Source organism: Hippopotamus amphibius, chromosome 3 (assembly GCF_030028045.1).
Source record: "Hippopotamus amphibius kiboko isolate mHipAmp2 chromosome 3, mHipAmp2.hap2, whole genome shotgun sequence".
In the NCBI taxonomy this organism is placed as follows: domain Eukaryota; kingdom Metazoa; phylum Chordata; class Mammalia; order Artiodactyla; family Hippopotamidae; genus Hippopotamus; species Hippopotamus amphibius.
This window is the reverse complement of record NC_080188.1, coordinates 94,198,504-94,216,527: the sequence shown is the minus strand read 5'-3', so window position 1 is coordinate 94,216,527 and position 18,024 is coordinate 94,198,504. Positions and strand designations below refer to the sequence as shown.

The 18,024-nt window shown below is 41.8% G+C and overlaps 1 protein-coding gene across 2 annotated transcripts in view; it reads left to right on the top strand.

Annotated features, from left to right (window-relative positions):
• The window catches only part of MARCHF1 (membrane associated ring-CH-type finger 1), a 336,705-nt gene that overhangs the window by 171,509 nt on the left and 147,172 nt on the right, over positions 1-18,024 (top strand). The window lies entirely within an intron of this gene.

Sequence of the window (18,024 nt, the reverse complement as noted above, 5' to 3'; positions counted from 1 at the left end):
TGCAGAACACAGACCCACTTCCAATTTAGAAAAGGTTCTGTTTTGTTTTGTCTTATTTTCACAAACTAAGGACTTCATTACTCATTGAAAGATAGCTATTTTCAGTAGTAGCGAGATTATCAGCATTTTCTTAAGTGGGTTTCTCAAGGCTGGTGAGACAATGTTAGGATGGCCAGGTGACGCCTGTCAACACACCCGGTTGGGTACAGGAGTAGAACCCTGCTCTTAGGAAACTCTAGTATTTTTAACAGACTGTAAGGAGGCCTGTGCACTGCTCCACAGGGAGACCGCATTGCTCTGTTGCTGTGCTCTCCACTGTACAGACATGCTTAGTAAGATTGTCCCGAGCAAAAGCAGTCCATGTTCTGCTTACAAGGCTTGCAGAGATGCAAGAGACCCACAGAGAACTGTATCTCAGTAGTTGGAACTGCACATTGCTTAAGTACATTGCAATCTGGGCACCTTCCTAACATTTGAGAGCCCATGTGGCCCAGTGGTTAAAGCACTAGCCCTGGGGACAGAGGATCTGAGTGCAAATCGCCATTGTCACTTCCTACTTATGGGACCCGAGACACGCACTTAACCGCCCTGAGACACACTTGCCTCCACTGGGACGTGAGGCAATGGTATCAGTCACTTGAAGGTTTTCTTAAATGGTTGTAAATGAAAACAATACCCTTTAAATGTCGTTCATCTTTGTCACATCATGGAGAACCTTGCCTGCGACTACAGAACATCACCATCTTTCTGGACATGAACATTAGCGTTGACCCAGAAAACTGTAGACAATACTGACAACTCCTTTGTCATGCCAAATATTGCTTCCTGATCCGGGGTGAAATTGCATCTGCATTTCCAACCTGCTGTTTGACTTTGGCATAACACAGCTTGTTTATAATTTTACCTTTCCATTTATTCTTTAAAAGTCAGAAGTGTAGCTTCCCTTCTTTAAGTTCGCTTTCCAGGATCTGATACATATTAATTGCTGCCTTGTGTGGGAGACTATTGTTGACAAAAGTTCATTATATTCTGAAAGAAAAGAGAAGCTCTGTTCTTAAACAGTCACTCTAATTGTACAATAACTCAAGCCATCACACACCCGTAGGGGTGAAAAGATATCAGTGTGCTTAAGTTTATTTTACTTCAGCCAATATACTGCTCCTTTTACTCATGTTTAGAATGACAGCCACAAACATTAAATCCATTGTTGAGTTCTTACTACCTTTTAATGAATTACTAAGTGATAAACCCTCATTAACACCATTTATAACTTACCAAGAATGAAATGGCAAATTCTAGCAATATTTGAATCGTTTGGCTTTTAAAGTAGTGGAGAAGAAAACATTAAAGTGAAACAAATATTTTTTTCTCTAATTTTGCTAAAATTTTTTTGGGGGGTACACCAGGTTCAATCAACTGTTTTTATACACATATCCCTGTATTCCCTCCCTTCCTTAACTCCCCCCTCTCGAGTCCCCCCCACCCTCCCTGCCCCAGTCCTCTAAGGCATCTTCCATCCTCGAGCTGGACTCCCTTTGTTATACAACAACTTCCCACTGACTATTTTACAGTTGGTAGTATATATATGTCTGTGCTACTCTCTTGCTTCGTCTCAGTTTCCCCTTCACCCCCTGCCCCCTCCCATACCTCGAGTTCTCCAGTCCATTCTCTGTATCTGTATCCTTGTTCTTGTCAATGAGTTCATCAGTACCATTTTTAGATTCCGTATATGTGAGTTAGCATACAATATTTGTCCTTCTCTTTCTGACTTACTTCACTCTGTATGACAGATTGTAGTTCTATCCACCTCATGACATATAGCTCCATCTCATCCCTTTTTATAGCTGAGTAATATTCCATTGTATATATATGCCACATCTTCTGTATCCATTCATTTGTTGATGGGCATTTAGGTTGCTTCCATGTCCTGGCTATTGTAAAGAGTGCTGCAATAAACATTATGGTAAAAGTTTCTTTTGAGATTATGGTTTTCTTTGGGTATATGCCCAGGAGTGGGATTACTGGATCATATGGTAGTTCTATTTGTAGTTTTTGAAGGAACCTCCAAATTGTTTTCCATAGTGGCTGTGCCAACTTACATTCCCACCAACAGTGCAGGTGAGTTCCCTTTTCTCCACACCCTCTCCCACATTTGTTGTTTCCAGATTTTGTGATGATGGCCATTCTGATTGGTGTGAGGTGATACCTCATTGTGACTTTGACTTGCATTTCTCTGATGATAAGTGATGTTGAGCATCTTTTCATGTGTTTGTTGGCCATCTGCATGTCTTCTTTGGAGAAATGTCTATTTAGGTCTTCTGCCCATTTGTGCATTGGGTTATTTGCTTTTTTGGTATTCAGCTGCATGAGCTGCTTGTATATTTTGGAGGTTAATCCTTTGTCCGTTGTTTCATAGGCAATTATTTTTTCCCATTCTGAGGGTTGCCTTTTAGTCTTGTTTATGGTTTCTTTTGCTGTGCAAAAGCTTTTCAGTTTCATGAGGTCCCATTTGTTTATTCTTGATTTTATTTCCATGATTCTAAGAGGTGGGTCCAAAAGGATCTTGCTTTGATGGATGTCATAGTGTTCTGCCTATGTTTTCCTCTAGGAGTTTTATAGGGTCTGGCCTTACATGTAGGTCTTTAATCCATTTGGAGTTTATTTTTGTGTATGGTGTTAGGAAGTGTTCTAATTTCATTCTTCTACATGTTGCTGTCCAATTTTCCCAGCACCACTTATTGAAGCGGCTGTCTTTTTTCCATTGTATATTCGTGCCTCCTTTGGCAAAGATAAGGTGCCCATATGTGTTTGGGCTTACTTCTGAGTTCTCTATTCTATTCCATTGATCTTCCTGTCTATTTTTGTGCCAGTACCATACTGTCTTGAGCACTATGGCCTTGTAGTATAGTTTGAAGTCAGGAAGCCTGATTCCACCAACTCCATTTTTCCTTCTCAAGATTGCTTTGGCTATTCGGGGTCTTTTGCGTTTCCATACAAATCGTAAGATTTCTTGCTCTACTTCTGTGAAAAATGCCATTGGTAATTTGATCGGGATTGCATTGAATCTGTAAATTGCTTTGGGTAGTACAGACATTTTCACGTTGTTGATTATTCCAATCCAGGAACATGGTATGTCCCTCCATCTGTTTGTGCCGTCTTTGATTTCTTTCATCAATGTCTTAAAGTTTTCTGCATACAGATCTTTTGCCTCCTTAGGCAGGTTTATTCCTAGGTATTTGATTCTTTTTGTTGCAATGGTGAATGGGAGAGTTTCCTTAATTTCTCTTTGCTAAAATTTTTATGTCAGAAAAGACTGAATTTCTCAAGGCTGTAATAATCAGTATACAGAGTAATTAAGAGCATGGACTCAGAGTAACTGCTTAGGGCCGTTATTTAACTTCCTTAGTAACTTTTTTTGCAGAAGACTATCTAACAGTATCTATCTCTCAGAGGGATATTTAGCACAGTACCTAGCACTGTGTAAGTGTGAGCTGCTCTTATTATGGGGCTTTTAATATTGTTGTCTCAGTGATCGCACAGTAAGTGCTCAGCAGTGGTCTTGTGAGCAAGTGAATTTGCAACACAGGTTTTAGTATATGCATTGTTTTCTGGGCGGAATAAGAATAAATAACAGATTGAATAGGATTCAGTTAAATTTAAGATTAGGTAAAATATTTGTGATCTGACATGATTTTATTTAAAAAATATTGCACATTCTTGTTTCATTAAAAAGTGTATGTATATTTAACAATAAAACTTCTGCTAGGTCAGTAACAGTACTTCTTATAACAAGTGTCTTTCTAAACTTTTGTCAAGTTTGTGCCGTCCCCAATCATTTGACAGAGGAAAGTCACAATTCAGAGGACTGCATCCAGGACGGATAGCAGAACCACCCTGCACACTGTCAAGTCTGCTTTCCTGCCTGTTTCCTGAAGTTTCTTACTGAATCAGACTTTCTGGTCATCAATATTTGTGGAATGTCTCCATTGGGAATCTCATTCTATACTGGGAATGATGGGTTAATGAAAAAAATCCCCTCCAAGTCCTCCGTGAGCTTACAGTGAAGGAGTTGAGATATAACACAGATATATGAGATATAACTTATAATGTAATACATACATAAAGTATAATTTTAATAAATATTATGTACAAAAAAAGATAATAGAGCAAGCAGCCCTGTGCCTCTCACCTCTAGAAAGGCCTGGCCCTTGGCTGGCAACTGGGATTTCAGGAGTGAGGTACCACCACCCTAACTGGTAAGAATGGCTCATGGTGACTAAATTGTGCTAAAGATACATTTCATCCTAGATACCTGCTTTCCTTATGGGAGTCTGGGGTTTGGGTACCTGCTAGATGCAGTGTACCTTCATGACCAGCCCCTAGTAAAAAGTTGGGGCTCTGGGTCTCTAATGAGTCTCCCTGGTAGACAGCACTTCTCATCTGTTGTCAGCACTCAAGGCTGCAGGAACCAAGCACATCTGCATGACTCCCCTGGGAATAGACTTGTGGAGGTTTGGAGCTCTGCTCCCAGTTCCCTCCGGAGTTCACCCCGTGTGCCTTTTCCCTTTGCTGATTCTGCTTTGTGTCCTTTCACTGTAATAAACCGTCAGGAAGAATAGGACTACAAGCTCAGTCCTCTGAGGAGTCCTAGGAAACCACTGCGCCGGGCGTGGTCATGGGAACCCATGGTCTCCAGCCAGAAGAGTGTAGACCGGAGGCTGTGGGGCTTAAGAAAATGACCACTTCCACTTGGTGACAGGAGAGCACCAGGGAAGGACTCTGTATAAAGAGGGACTTGAAGGATGGGTATGACTTGATCGAATGCAAGAAAAGCATAATTAAAGGCATAAAAGGACAAGGGCTGGAAGCCAGAAAACATGGATTACAAGGAGAAAGTTACACAAAATAGCTTTCAGGGGCCTTTGAGGTAGAACGTTGGTCGTAGGATACATTCTCTTTAATTGTACAAGTGTTGCCTGGCTTGGAAACATAGAGATGGATTTAGAACCCATCAAGATCCTTGAGACTTTTTTTTAGTGAACAGAACGTTAGAAATGGAACATTATTATTTTTGCTGTTCAGGATTGTATAAATCGTGACTGATCTTGCTGTTGTGAATATGAAATATCCAAGCGTGGGATAAATAACAAGTGTTGAATTTAAAATTTAAAATATTTTTCCTTAGTCTTTACCTCTGAATCTTTCCATCATATATTATTCAGTTGCAATTATACTTTGAGTTTTCTGGCCATTCCAACTTTGAGTTTTTCATTAGTTTATATTTCTAGCTTGTATTAGGACATTTGTAACTCTTTTTTTTTTCTTATTCTATTAGGATTTGTGTGCCTTGGATATGTTAATGCTGTTCCAAAAGCTACAGAGAAGCTATATACGTTTAAAACAATGTATGTGAGATTGTCAAAATATCTCAGTGTGAACATGCCAGCTTTCCTTTTTTCCTCACTTACTTTTCCTCTGGAAGCTGCTTTGGATATTGGTGTTTGTTGCTGCTTTTTAACACACATATGGCTCACAAATAGGTTTCTCAAGAAGCAAAATTAGCCAAATTTGGCTTTTCTTTTCTTTATTCTAGGGTGAGGCCTCATTATGTTTAACTAGCAACAGTGTATCATGTATTCCACAAGAAAAACCTTTCAAGAGCAAACTGTCTTGGAAAGAAAGCCTTGTAATTTCAATTCAAATCAACATCTAGAATTTTTTTTTAAATAAAACACTTTATGCTTTTTTGGTCTATGTAGGAAGCAGCTCATAAAATCTAATCTACTGTTGAAAAGAAATTCAAAAGCCACTACCTTAAAATCCTTAAAATGATGTTTCAGTTAGCTTCCATTGTTCCCTGTTATATTCCCCAGACCTCTTACTTCACTAAGGGCCATCTAAATTGTTCAGTTGGTCTCTATCTAGAAATATTACATACAATGTTAAGGTAAAGGCAGTACTTAGTATATAAAATATCATTGCTAAAGAATTCCCTTTTCCTGTGTGTGTGCCCCAGCGTATTCTGCAGTAAATGAAGGTGTGTGGCATACTCCACACAATTTATTCAACAAGCATTTTTAAGGATGTACATTTTAAATAGGTGTTTTCTTTTGATCAGATAAGTACCTTGATTCTACTTCTATAAACCTTCATGTCTTCCTATTTGCCACATTTGCCTTTAAGATTCCGATGTGTTTTTCAGCAAGGTCAAGGTGAAAGTGTTGCCCCAATTTAACATGTATTGGGAATTCGTTCAGCTGAACTTGAGCCAAGCATTTGCATCTCTGAACAGGTGTTTAATGTTTTGAGTTAGTGAGAGATCCATCTTGGTTTGCTTATACAAGGGACCTATAAATCAGCCATACCTTCAGACTACATACCTTGAGAGGGTGAGTTTGACAGGTTGATGAAGTAAAATGGGATGTAGAATTAGGAAGCAGCTAGAAATGAGGTGGACTAATTTGAGAACTGTCATAGACCTGGGTCAGGGTCTGTCCTGAGACCAAACCTGAGGAAATGAGTACAAATTTAGTTGAATTACTAAAAGTGGTAGTGGTAGATTAAGAGAGCCTGAGACCTTATAACATGCAGCTTTTTCTTTATATATACCCACTCTTTTGGTGATCTCATCTAGCCTCATGACTATACGGAATCAGCATGCCAACAACTCTCAAATAGACATTTCTAGCCCATATTTCTATCATGAATTTTAGGCTCAAATATCCACATGAATGTGTGATACGTATCTAACTTAGGTCATGTGTCCCAGAGCAGATGCTGAGTTGGGAATTTTTTGCAGTGATGTATTGTGGGAGTGTATTGGGAGAACAGGACAGGAAGAGGAGGTCGAGAAAAGCCTTCCTGATCCTGTGAGGGACCCTGCAGTATAAAGTGAACTTGAAGTTGTCCCCACTTGAGGCAGGGAAGCAGGTCTTCTGTCCTCCTCACCAGCTATCTGGTCTCACGAGGCTTAGAGAGAGGGGAACGTCCAGGCACTGTGACTGTCTCACATCAGGAAGCTGTCTAAGACTCCCAGGGCAGTTTTCCAAAGAGAATCCCAGTTGCGGGGTTTTAGAAACCAAAGTGCCCAGAAGCTTCAGGAGTCAAATACTAATATGGTCAAAGGGGCCAGACTGGGGGTTGGTGGAACTCCAGCAGCATCCACTACGGTCTGTCTGTCACACCACTCAGATCCATGTGAACTCAATGATACTCAGAGATAATGACTGGTGACAGTTTCTGAGGAAAGGATGAAAAGACGTGGGCGGGTAGGATGAGCAGCTCTTGCCATAGCTGCTGCCAAAGTCATCACTGATTCATTCCCTCCTTCTACACACTCATCTCCAATATCCCTCATTCTTGATTATCAGTTCTGTTAGACCAGGTGGCTTGCTGATGAGCTGTTTTTGATGGATTACCTTGCCCTTAACAGGCTGTGCTTGACATAAGCCACCATTTGAAGTCAAACCTGGGTGTGGACGAATGGAAGAATGCTGCAGTGCACCCCCCCCCCCCGCCAAGTTTTAAACCGATCTTGCTTCCTCATCATGTTGCAGCCACCCTACCTTCTCATGATGGCCAAGTTCATTGTTGAGTGAACTGCTGCTCTGCCTCCCAGGCAATACACCTTGTGTCACTCATAAGGGAGGGTCCTGTCCTGGGGTCCACCAATGTCCTGACCATGGACTGATGGTCCAGCCATGTGGTCTACTGATGTCCTGAACGGTCTTTCTAGAGCCAAGAAGCATACCAGGAGTTGCTTTCTATGTTATAAGAACTCTGCAATGGTGTGGCCTTGATCCAAAACACGAAGGTTTTCACTGCAATTCTCCATCTGGGACCTGACAGAGAACTTGCCTGGCGTTCTGTTTACTATGGTAACTCTAATAATATGGGACTTGCTACTTATTATGGCTCTGGCATTAAAGTTGCTTGTATTGCCGCTGATGCTGCTGTAGGAACTTCTCTTGTCTCGGCCCCACTCAAAACTGGCAGTCTTCTGAGTCATCTGCTAAAGGGTCTGAGAATTATTCCAAAGTGCAGTATTTGCTCTAAAACTCAGAATCCTACCAAGCACTCTGGGTCTTTTTTCATAACAAGGTTAGATGCAAAATGTGCCTGAAGGGAATATCTTGACATGCACAGCACAATGGGATCCCCAAAATTTTCACTGGCTTCGCCAGTTCCTGAACGTTTGTGGGATTTATCTCCTGCACTCATGTCTGAATAAGGCCTTCAGATTTCTGACCCTTCCTGCTCATTAGACCTGATTAACATGATATCATCACTCAATGGACTAATCTAATTTCCAAAATTGTCAGACAATCAAGGTTACTTTCAGTCTATATTGTGACGTATCTCGGGGCAGGACCAGGAATGTGTACTGCTGTCCATGCCAGGTGAATGCAAACTGCTTTTGATCCTCATTTTATGATGCATATTGAAAGACCAAGTTAGTAGGACAATAGCTTCATACCACAAGCTGATCTGCTCTGATGGTGACGGTGCCTGGCGCACCAGGTTTCAGCAGGAACAGACTAGAAATTAAGTGACATGATGGAAACAACCACCCTTATAACCCTTTAAGTCTATTTTCACACAACAGCCAATATGATCCTTTTCAAATTATGCCAGATAGTGTCCTGCTCCTGTTTCAACCCTCCGGTGGTTTCCTCTGTCACTCAGAGTAAAACAGAAATCCCTAAGCTGGCCCTGCACTCTCTCTCTCTAATTGCACTTCTTATCGCTCTGCCTCCGGGTTCCTCAGCTCCAGACACACTGGGCTCCTCTGCTTTGGGGCATCTGTCGTCTCTGCCCCTGCTGCTTGGAAGGCCCATTCCCCACATGTCTGCATGACACGGTGCCTTGATTTTTCTGTTTAGATGCCACCTTCCCAGTGAGGACCCGTCTCCTTTCCTGGTGTATTTTCCTTTAAGGATCATGTTATCATCTGCAGGATTATATTTTTTCTTTCTTTGTTTAGTTTAAGCTCTATGAGAGTGAGAGCTTCATTTATTGGTTCGATACTGCTCCCTCATCACCTAGAAAAGCGACTGATAAATACACTCAGTAAATATGTGTTGAACGAGAGAAAAAGAGCCGGTTTTGTCTTGTTAGCTTCAGAACATGTGTTCCTAATGTGGAATCTGAGGGTTCACAGAGCAGTGATCCTTGGACCAGGCCAGTCCATCGCTCACTGTTACCAAGACACACAAAAAGTACGTGTGTCTATAATGGATGCAATCGATGCCCTACCCAGATTCTCGACACCAGCCACCTTCTCCCAGCTTCTCTGAGTGTTTCCACATAATTCAGCAGCTGCCTCCCTCTCCAGGGAATTTTCCCTAAGTCAAGGGGTAGCCTTTCACCCTAGATACATCATATGTGAGCATTTTTAAAAATTGTACTTTAATACCCACCAAACAGCATCCATTGCAGGAGAGGCACTAAATACGTGGAAAGGATAGCATGTCCAGTGGATCTCAGCCAGTCTCTGTCCTAAGCTCCCCCACTGCTGTGCCAGAGTTGTAAATGGAGGAGCCGTGGGGGCAGAGAAGGAGGCATTGCTGGGGCACAATGTCGTGGTCTCCTCTTTACCAGGGATGATCCAGCCACCTGCTCTGCTGAATGAACACTTGACATGAAGAAACAGAGGTTGATACTGAGCGCTCTAATCTAGTACCGTTTATCAAGAAGACCAACCAGCCACTGATAGCAGCTTGCTTGCATCACATGCCTTCGGGTTTGCCTCTTCGGAAAAGCTAGAACTAGAGTGAAGTAAGAAAACTACTAGCCTCAGACACAAAATGTAAGGGGTTACCAAAAAATTCAGTCATTAAGAAATTTTAATGCAGTATTTTAAGAACCAAATGTCTTGCAAAAGCTTGATGATAAATAAGATATCAACATTTTAAATAAAAACTGGATCAGTTCTATATCAGGTCATATGCAGCCAGAGGCAAAAGGAAAAATCTGTATTACTGATTTTTAATGCTATTTAATTTTTTGGTATTTGTTCATCATGGATTTTTTTTTTTTTTTTGCCTTAATTGTTGTCATCAAGAGTATTTTTTTTCTTCTCTTGATGACTGAGTTTTTTGGTGCCCTCTTACATTGCATGCCTGAGTTGAGCATCTCATTTCCTCACTCAAGCCCTTGCTCTGTGCCTTTTGTGACAGCTTCCAGCTACTACCAACAGCTATGCACTCAGCCTCTGATCTATGAACACAGGATTCTGCCTACATCACATCAGACCCAGGGATTCATTTTATAGCAAAAAGGTGCAGCAGTGGATGTGTGACTATGGGATTCAAAGGCCTCCCTCAGCACGTACCCTATCAGCCAGATGCTGTCAGTCTGATACAGCAATTATATAGACTTTTGAAGATGTATGAGAGGTATCAGCTTAGAAAAGACTTCATGGGAAGATGGAGCACTATCCCACAGGATGCACTGTGTTTTTTAAACCAACACCCAAGAAATGGTGCTTTGTTTCTTACAGGCCTAGTTACCCTACTCCCAGTGATACATCTGGGGAGTTTGTGCTTCCCACAGCCATCACTTCAGGCTCAGTGGATTCCTAAGTTCTGGTTCACGAGGAGCGCGCTCCCACCTGAGGACTCAGTAAGAGTCCCACGAAACTTAAAGCTGTGACTGCTGCCTGGTCACCTTGAGCGCCTCCTGCTAGTATCCCAGCAAGTAAAGAAATCTGTGACCATTCCAGCAGGAGCAATTAACCCTTATCCTTAACCTTTATACATAATGGTGACAGGGGGAAATACGTTTGCTACTCATATGATTTACGAGCCTGTCTGTCCCTTGCAGTGTGATTGCAAATGGGCAAGTATAGCAACCACAGCCTGATAAAGGCACAGTCACCAGGGGCTCAGTCCCTCAGGCAAGCCACCTAGACCAACAGAACAGTTGACAAAGGTGAAAAGAATTTAGAAGGGATGTGCGGCCAGGGAGATGATGAGTATCACTCATGATGTCTGGACCAAATGCAGCAATGGGGGCTATATTCCATCCCTCTTAACCTCCTCTTCTAAGATTTTCCTGAAAGTGGAACCAGTCAGAATCCTGGGGAAGCAATGTCAAGGTGGGGTGAACTTGATGGGAATCTCAAGTAGATCTGAGTGGTCCAAGGCGTCATCTAGAGTGGATGCTGTTGAGTCCCCACCCAGATCCCTACGGCAGACCCCGTCACACTGCTGCTATGAGCACTGGCTGATAATGTAGCGCACACCTGCTCCCTCCCCAGAGATCTGCCATTGTCCACACAGGAACTTTATTGCCCACGAGATCAAGGGCTGCTGGAAGAAAGGAGGCGTTGACCCCCTTACCTCAAGGCGGGATTGACACTTGGTGCCGTGTGTGTGCCAGAGCTGCCACATGGCATCTGTTGACGCTAGCGTTCAGGTAAGAGGACATTCTGTCCAGCTCTGTGGCTCCTGTTCTATAACTTCTCCCCTCTTTCCACTTCTAAAAACGCAGCCCTAGTAAATCACCTGGGCAAGAATTCTTGTCTCAGGCTCTGCTGCTGGGGAATCTGGCCTTAGCAGCTTAGAAACGTTTTTAGCAATTCTACATTCTTACAGTGTGCAATCAAGTGGCAATTTTTAATTGTATTTTCAAGTGCATTAGTCCAGAAAGGATTATAGAGGAAAAAGAGAGAGAGAGAAAAGTGGGAGAAAGAGGAAGAGAGAATGACAGAATTGGTTTCTTTACCATAGATAATCTGTCCTGGAGCATCTAATACTTTTTTAGAAGATCCAGATTTCTTAATTGTCTAGAATGCTTTAGAAAGTCCAGGGAAAAAAAAATAAATTATTTCAAATTAATTTGAGTGTGTGTATATGTATGCCTTTTGGGAGAGACTACATAGTTTTCATCAGGTGAAAAATTAGCAAAGATGAGAATTACATCACCACATATCTGTAGAGAAATACACATAAAAGACCATTCTTTTGTATCATGATGAGCTTTATTTATTTGTTTGCTAAAACTGGCTTGATCTGCCCTGTTACTTTTTCTAAAACAGAATAGGACAGCATCTATGATTTTTCACTCATATACTGAATAGTTATAGAATGCCCAATTATACTATGCAAGAAATTATTTTAATGCTAAGCATTCAAAGCTATCAGAGCTACTATAGTTGCAGTCATCATGAAATACATATTCCAGGATTATTGCACATTTCTCTAGTTTGCTATCTTTAGCCAAAAGGTTTATTTTGGTTTTTGTTTGTTTGGTTGGTTTCTTCAGAATTTCCTCTAGGACAGGGCTCCCTAGCTCTCCTGGGTCTCAAGAAGTAGGAAAAGCCACATGCCTAGGAAGCTTTGGTAGTAGTAACAGGTCAGCTCTGCCTTCAGCTAAAGCATTTTGAAGATATGGGGGTCTAGTGATGGGGGCCAGCCTGGGAAAGGCTGTTGACCTGACCACCGGTTGAGGTGACCGTGTGACCACACCAAAGGTCATAAAGGGCCATGATTAGGATACCGTAATGCTAGCTGGATTTTGTTATCCAATTAAATTATGTATGTGGCCTCGTGTATTCTGGCAAGCCATAGGTGCCAGAGGGCTTGAAATATATACTCTCCTTTTTCCTTTGGTGATATGATCCTTAAACTATGTAATCTTCATTTAGTTGTGGTTTCTTTCAACATCCGGACCATGTTCAATTTGTCAAGCCTTCTGATAACAGAAAGAGTTGGAGGTACTTTTTTGTTTTAGTTTCTGATTGACTTAAGAGGTAATTAAGTAGGGTGGAGCCCAAGCACTGGTGTTCTGTAAAAAGCTGCCCAAGTGATTTGAATGTACAGCCTAGATGCAAGCCCCTGGGGCATTTGGCAACATCTGGTGACATTGGGGTTGTCACAGCTGGGGAGGGGGAGGGTCCTGGCATCTCGCGCGGGGAGGCAGGGGTGCCACTAGACACCAAGGATGCACAGGACAGCCAGACCCAGAGCAAAGAGCCATCCGGCCCCAGAGGTCAATAGTGCCACCGCTAGAGGGCGCACTGGGGCTGGAGACATGCCCGTCCGAAAGCACAGGCCAGGTGGGCAGAACCGGACGGTTCAGGTGGGAGGTTAGACGTTTCACTGAGGCAGGATTTAGTGGGAAGGTAGGAGACAAGTCAGAAACAAAAGCAAAGTACGCAGAAATTTTGCACCAGTGGCCGGCGTCATCGGGCATGTTTCCAGGGTGGGAGGAGCAGGTGTGGGGAGACGCCGCTAAGCACCCAGCAAGGTGTGTGCTCCAGGGGGTGCGAGGCGCCGCGGTGAGGTGGCCCGGGGGCAGCTGGCGTCTGTGCGCATAGGCTTCTTCGCAGCAGCCTCTTCGCCTCTGTCTGCTCGGGGTCCCTTCCCGCTCTGTGCACAGAAGAGTACTGGTTATTACCATCCCGGGGGGACCGTCTCCGGCTTAAAGGAAAATTCCAGCCCGGATGTCTTGCGCAGTGATTGACAGCTCCTAAACGCCAGGAGCAGAGTGGGCGTGGAAGGCGCGACGTCCAGGCCTTCAAAGCTATCGTTTCTGCTTCTTTGTGATGTCGGGGTTCCCTGTCACGCCTGCAATCTCCCTGTAGCTGAAAGAGGAAATGCAGGGCTGATCCCCCCCCCCCATCCCCGCCCCCAACACGGGGTCACACGAGGTCCAGCGTGGCTCCTTAGGAGGCGGGGAGCCGAGTCTGGGTAGGAGTGTCACTGACATCTGGGGTGGGCATGGCCTGTCCTTGGAGACACTTTTTAAACGTACCTTTATGTGACCAACATGTGGATGGTGCTGGGGAAAGGGATTCATCTCTAAAACAAGAAATGTGGGCTTCATGGTTTCTTAGGTCCGCTTTTAATTCCACCTTGAAGTAATGTCAGTGATTAAATCCCTGAACAGAACACCTGCTAAGAAGTTAGGATCAATAACATTTTACCTCCTCCAACACCTAGTAGATGGATGTCATCTTCTTTCAGTATTTAATCCATTTCATTGTATGGCCTCTCTGAACATCCTGTAAGAAGAATGACTCACTTTAAGGGAAGTCCAGAGTCAAAGTAATTTTAGTTGAAAACAGAATTAGTCGTTAGTAAGGACTATGTTTGTGGAAATGAAGTTCAGAAACAAGACTGCATGTTGGCCCATGAATCAGACACCCATGGGGAGTGGGACCAATGTTGGCATCCAGTCTGTGTGCCCCGGGTCTCCTCAGATGAAGAACGCTTGCCAACAGGACGAGTGCAGACAGCTCAGATCTCCTGACCCAATGCCCAGTTAAGTACAGGTTCCTAAAAACCTCAGAAGACGGGTCATGCCAACCACTCAGTGGGAGGGAACAGGCAGAGCAGGAGAAGAGTGCCAAGATATTAAACAAAACTGGCAGCGGCCAACTCAACATGTATCAGATGGGCCAGTTCAATTTAACTTAAACTCTTCAATATCATGCTTGCATATTTTATTAATTTCCTTTTTGAGTATAATATAAATTAATAGATTCGTGAGATGAATTTAGGATCTCATGTCATATATATCCGTCTAATGATATAAACAGTTCTCATCCCTCCTCCAAGTAATGCGGAAAGTCTTTCTCAAAGAGTCTGGGTCCTCAGGGCAAGATGAAAAAGATTTGTTTTATGACACATATGGAAAAAAATATTCTATACAGGTGAATTTACAGTAGTGAGTCATTGGTTATTGATTCTTAAGCAGCATGGTAGCCATTAGCCATGGGTAGCTATCTAAACTTAAATTAATTGCAATTATATAAAATTTAAAAATAAATTCTTCAGTGGCACTGGCCACATTGCAGTGGTTACCGTACTGGACAACATAGGGGCATCATCACCGAAAGCTCTATCAGACAGACTCTGCTGCTTTAGAAAATATATTAAACTCCTCTGTGGAAAGAAATACATGTATGTTGTCTAGACAATTTCAACACAGCTAGAAAAATAATTCCAACCTGTGATAATATTTATCTGTGACAGTTATTATCTGTGATAATACAATATGTGATGATACTTAATCCAACAATTTGCAAGCTCTTAAATCCTGATGCTGCCATTCAGCCTTGCTTGGCTTAACATAATATTCTCGTTACAAGAAGTACCGAAGATCAAGAACTGTTGATTGTGAACAGGTTCCAGGGAACTAATGACATGACTGTGATGGTTGTGACTGTGGTCTTGAGGTCATGTTCGAAGTTGGTTTTCCAGATGGGGTCATAAAGCAAAAGGGGGCCAGTACCCAGTTCCCTTAACAATTCTGAAAGGGAATGAAGACCCATGGTTTTGTGGTGCCAGAGTGGAAACCACCCTCATCACTGATCATCCTTGTACTACAGAGAGCAGAAACGAAAAGCAACCTTGCAGTTGTAGTTTCTTTTCTAAAGTAAGGGATTTATTTTAAAGGAGACTGATCACACTCAATGTATTTCTAATTTTTTGCAGATACTCATATATTCCAGTTATTGAATCTCTGATGAAATAGGAGTATATATTCTTTTTTTAAAGCTCTTTATTGGAATATAATTGTTTTACACTCTTGTGCCCGTTTTGGTTGTACAACAAAGTGAATCAGCTGTATTTATACATATATCCCCATATCCCCTCCCTCCCAAGATTCCTTCCCACCCTCCCTATCCCGGCCCTCTAAGTCATCATCCATCATTGAGCTGATCTCCCTGTGTTATGCAGTTGCTTCCCACTAGCCATGTGTTTTATATTTAATAGTGCATACATGTCGATGCTACTCTCTCACTTCATCCCAGCTTCCCCTTTGCCCCAGTGACAAGGCAAGAATAAAGATGCAGATACAGACTTGAGGACAAGGAGCATGTATTCTAAGTCTAACTGGTCATGGATTAACAGGGCTGGGGAAGGAACTGGGATAAGCAAGGGGAGCAAAGGCTGTGTGTTGACACCCTAAGCTTCACAGCTTCCTCCCTCTGGATTTTCTCAACTAAAAGTTCAATGCAAGGAAAATTCACCTGAAACCAAATTGGTGCTTCTTTTCTTTGGATGTGTTTAAACTTTGGATAGTTCAATAAGCTATACAAAATGTATCTAAATTCATATTATCTAACATGGTAGTTAGATGGATGCCCTCTTGAATTTTTCACTTATGGTTTTATTTTAGGAAATAATTTAATTTTGTAGATTTTCCCACTCATGACAATAGGCTGCATTTAGCTCCAGCAACCATAAAGATTAATCTCTTAAGGACTTAGACATAATATGCTAGTTCAGATCAAATACTACACATAAATAAAAGAGGCATTGTTTAAGTCATTAAAAGCAAAAGAAGTAAGTTTTTGATCATCTTTAACCCACTTAAACAAAAGGTAATATATTGGCATATTTTCTATAGGATTATACAAACATCTCTTCTCTGTCTCTCTCTTTTTTCTGTTATTTCTTACATTATTAGATAATAATTGTTTTTTTTTAATTTGGAGGGCAGGAGTCATGGCTTTTTTTTTTTCTTTTTTGCAGGCTACAATTGAATCCTGTCTTTTTGTTTTTCTCAGTTTCATTGATTCGTTTACGTGCCATCATCTAATATTTTTTTCCTTCCAGTGTTCTCTATCAACCCTTTCTTTGAGCTCTTTCCATGTATGCTACAGTGAGGAGAATTCTGGCAGCTGTGTTGGAGATGTAATTAATGTGTATAGTCAATTTGGATTGACTAGGCCAAATAAATCCACTTTGAGACTTAAACTACCCAATTTGGCTGTCTTTGCCGATCAGATTAGCTGGATAATTGTCAAATCTCTATCTTACTTATTACTGCAGAGACACATTGTGTATTCCCTCGTTTGATTCTCATTTTGTTGAAATTTACAGTCTAAGCTCTATGAAGCCATAGTGACATATAAACAGCACCAATTTAAAATGAAATTCAATAACCACTCGCATTGTTTGCTGTCTCATCTTTCAGCTGAAGTGAAGAAAGGGGAAAGTTATAAGAATACACCTTTCGTGCTGCCACCAGGGAAAGGGTGAAAGAGAGACTCTACGCCCACTAAACTCAAAGCTCACACCCATCCTTCGCCTCACAACATACTGAAATTCTCGGTCTTAATAATTTTTTTTATTTTTATCTTTAAAAATAAAAATAGAATAATTCATTACCTTTGGGCTCATCCCAGGCCTTCCGTCTTCAGAAAGAAAATTTTTGCTGACCAAACTACAATAAACTAGTATTTAATTATTTTACTCAGTGAACTTTTATACTAGTTCTGTACTCAGGGAAAAGAATACAGCCTCTTACCTCTTGGAACATACCCTGACCTTGAGAGGCTGTTAGACAGGTAACTCAGTGATTACAGTTGCATTTTAAGTGCTTTCTTGATCCCCTCAACCTGGCATTTCCACTCTTTCAAGATGATTTTGGTCAAAGTAAGAACAAACAAAATACTAAATTATGCTTTGTGCCTGCCCATCTAAAAAATTAGACAAAACACATGGGCTGAAAATCTAATCACAAATTTGCAGGCCTCTAATCTATGTACTGCAAGGTAAACTTTATGTGGTTTCGAAAGATCTCTGTCGACGAAAAAAAATTAATCTATAGTCAGTCTAAGAAAGAAATGGAAAATTTGACATGAGTCAATGTGAGGATTATAATCTGGAAGACAGTCTCTCAGAGGTAAAGGGGAAGGCCAATGCAGATGTGATTTTAGAGAAAGGGGACATGCAATCAAGTATGCATCCTGCTAGGTTTTTGCCATTTGTAAGGAAGAGATATAATGGTTTTAATGTTTTCCTAAGTATGAGAAGATGCAAGAAATTGGGCTCAGAAAATTTTCTCCTGAAAATATCTAACTACCTGAGGGCTGGTTCTGCTAGTTCTCCCAGAGCACAGAGTGCCTTATCCTGATCTTTGCCCTGAATTCCTTCCAGGGTGCATGTAGCACAGCAACAGCCGTGGCTAGTGATTCTTGTAGAGCCGGATGGTGGGCAACTTTCTTTATTGTATGATCCCGTCCCTTTCATTCTTAATGTCAATGAATGTCTGAGAGGCATTTCA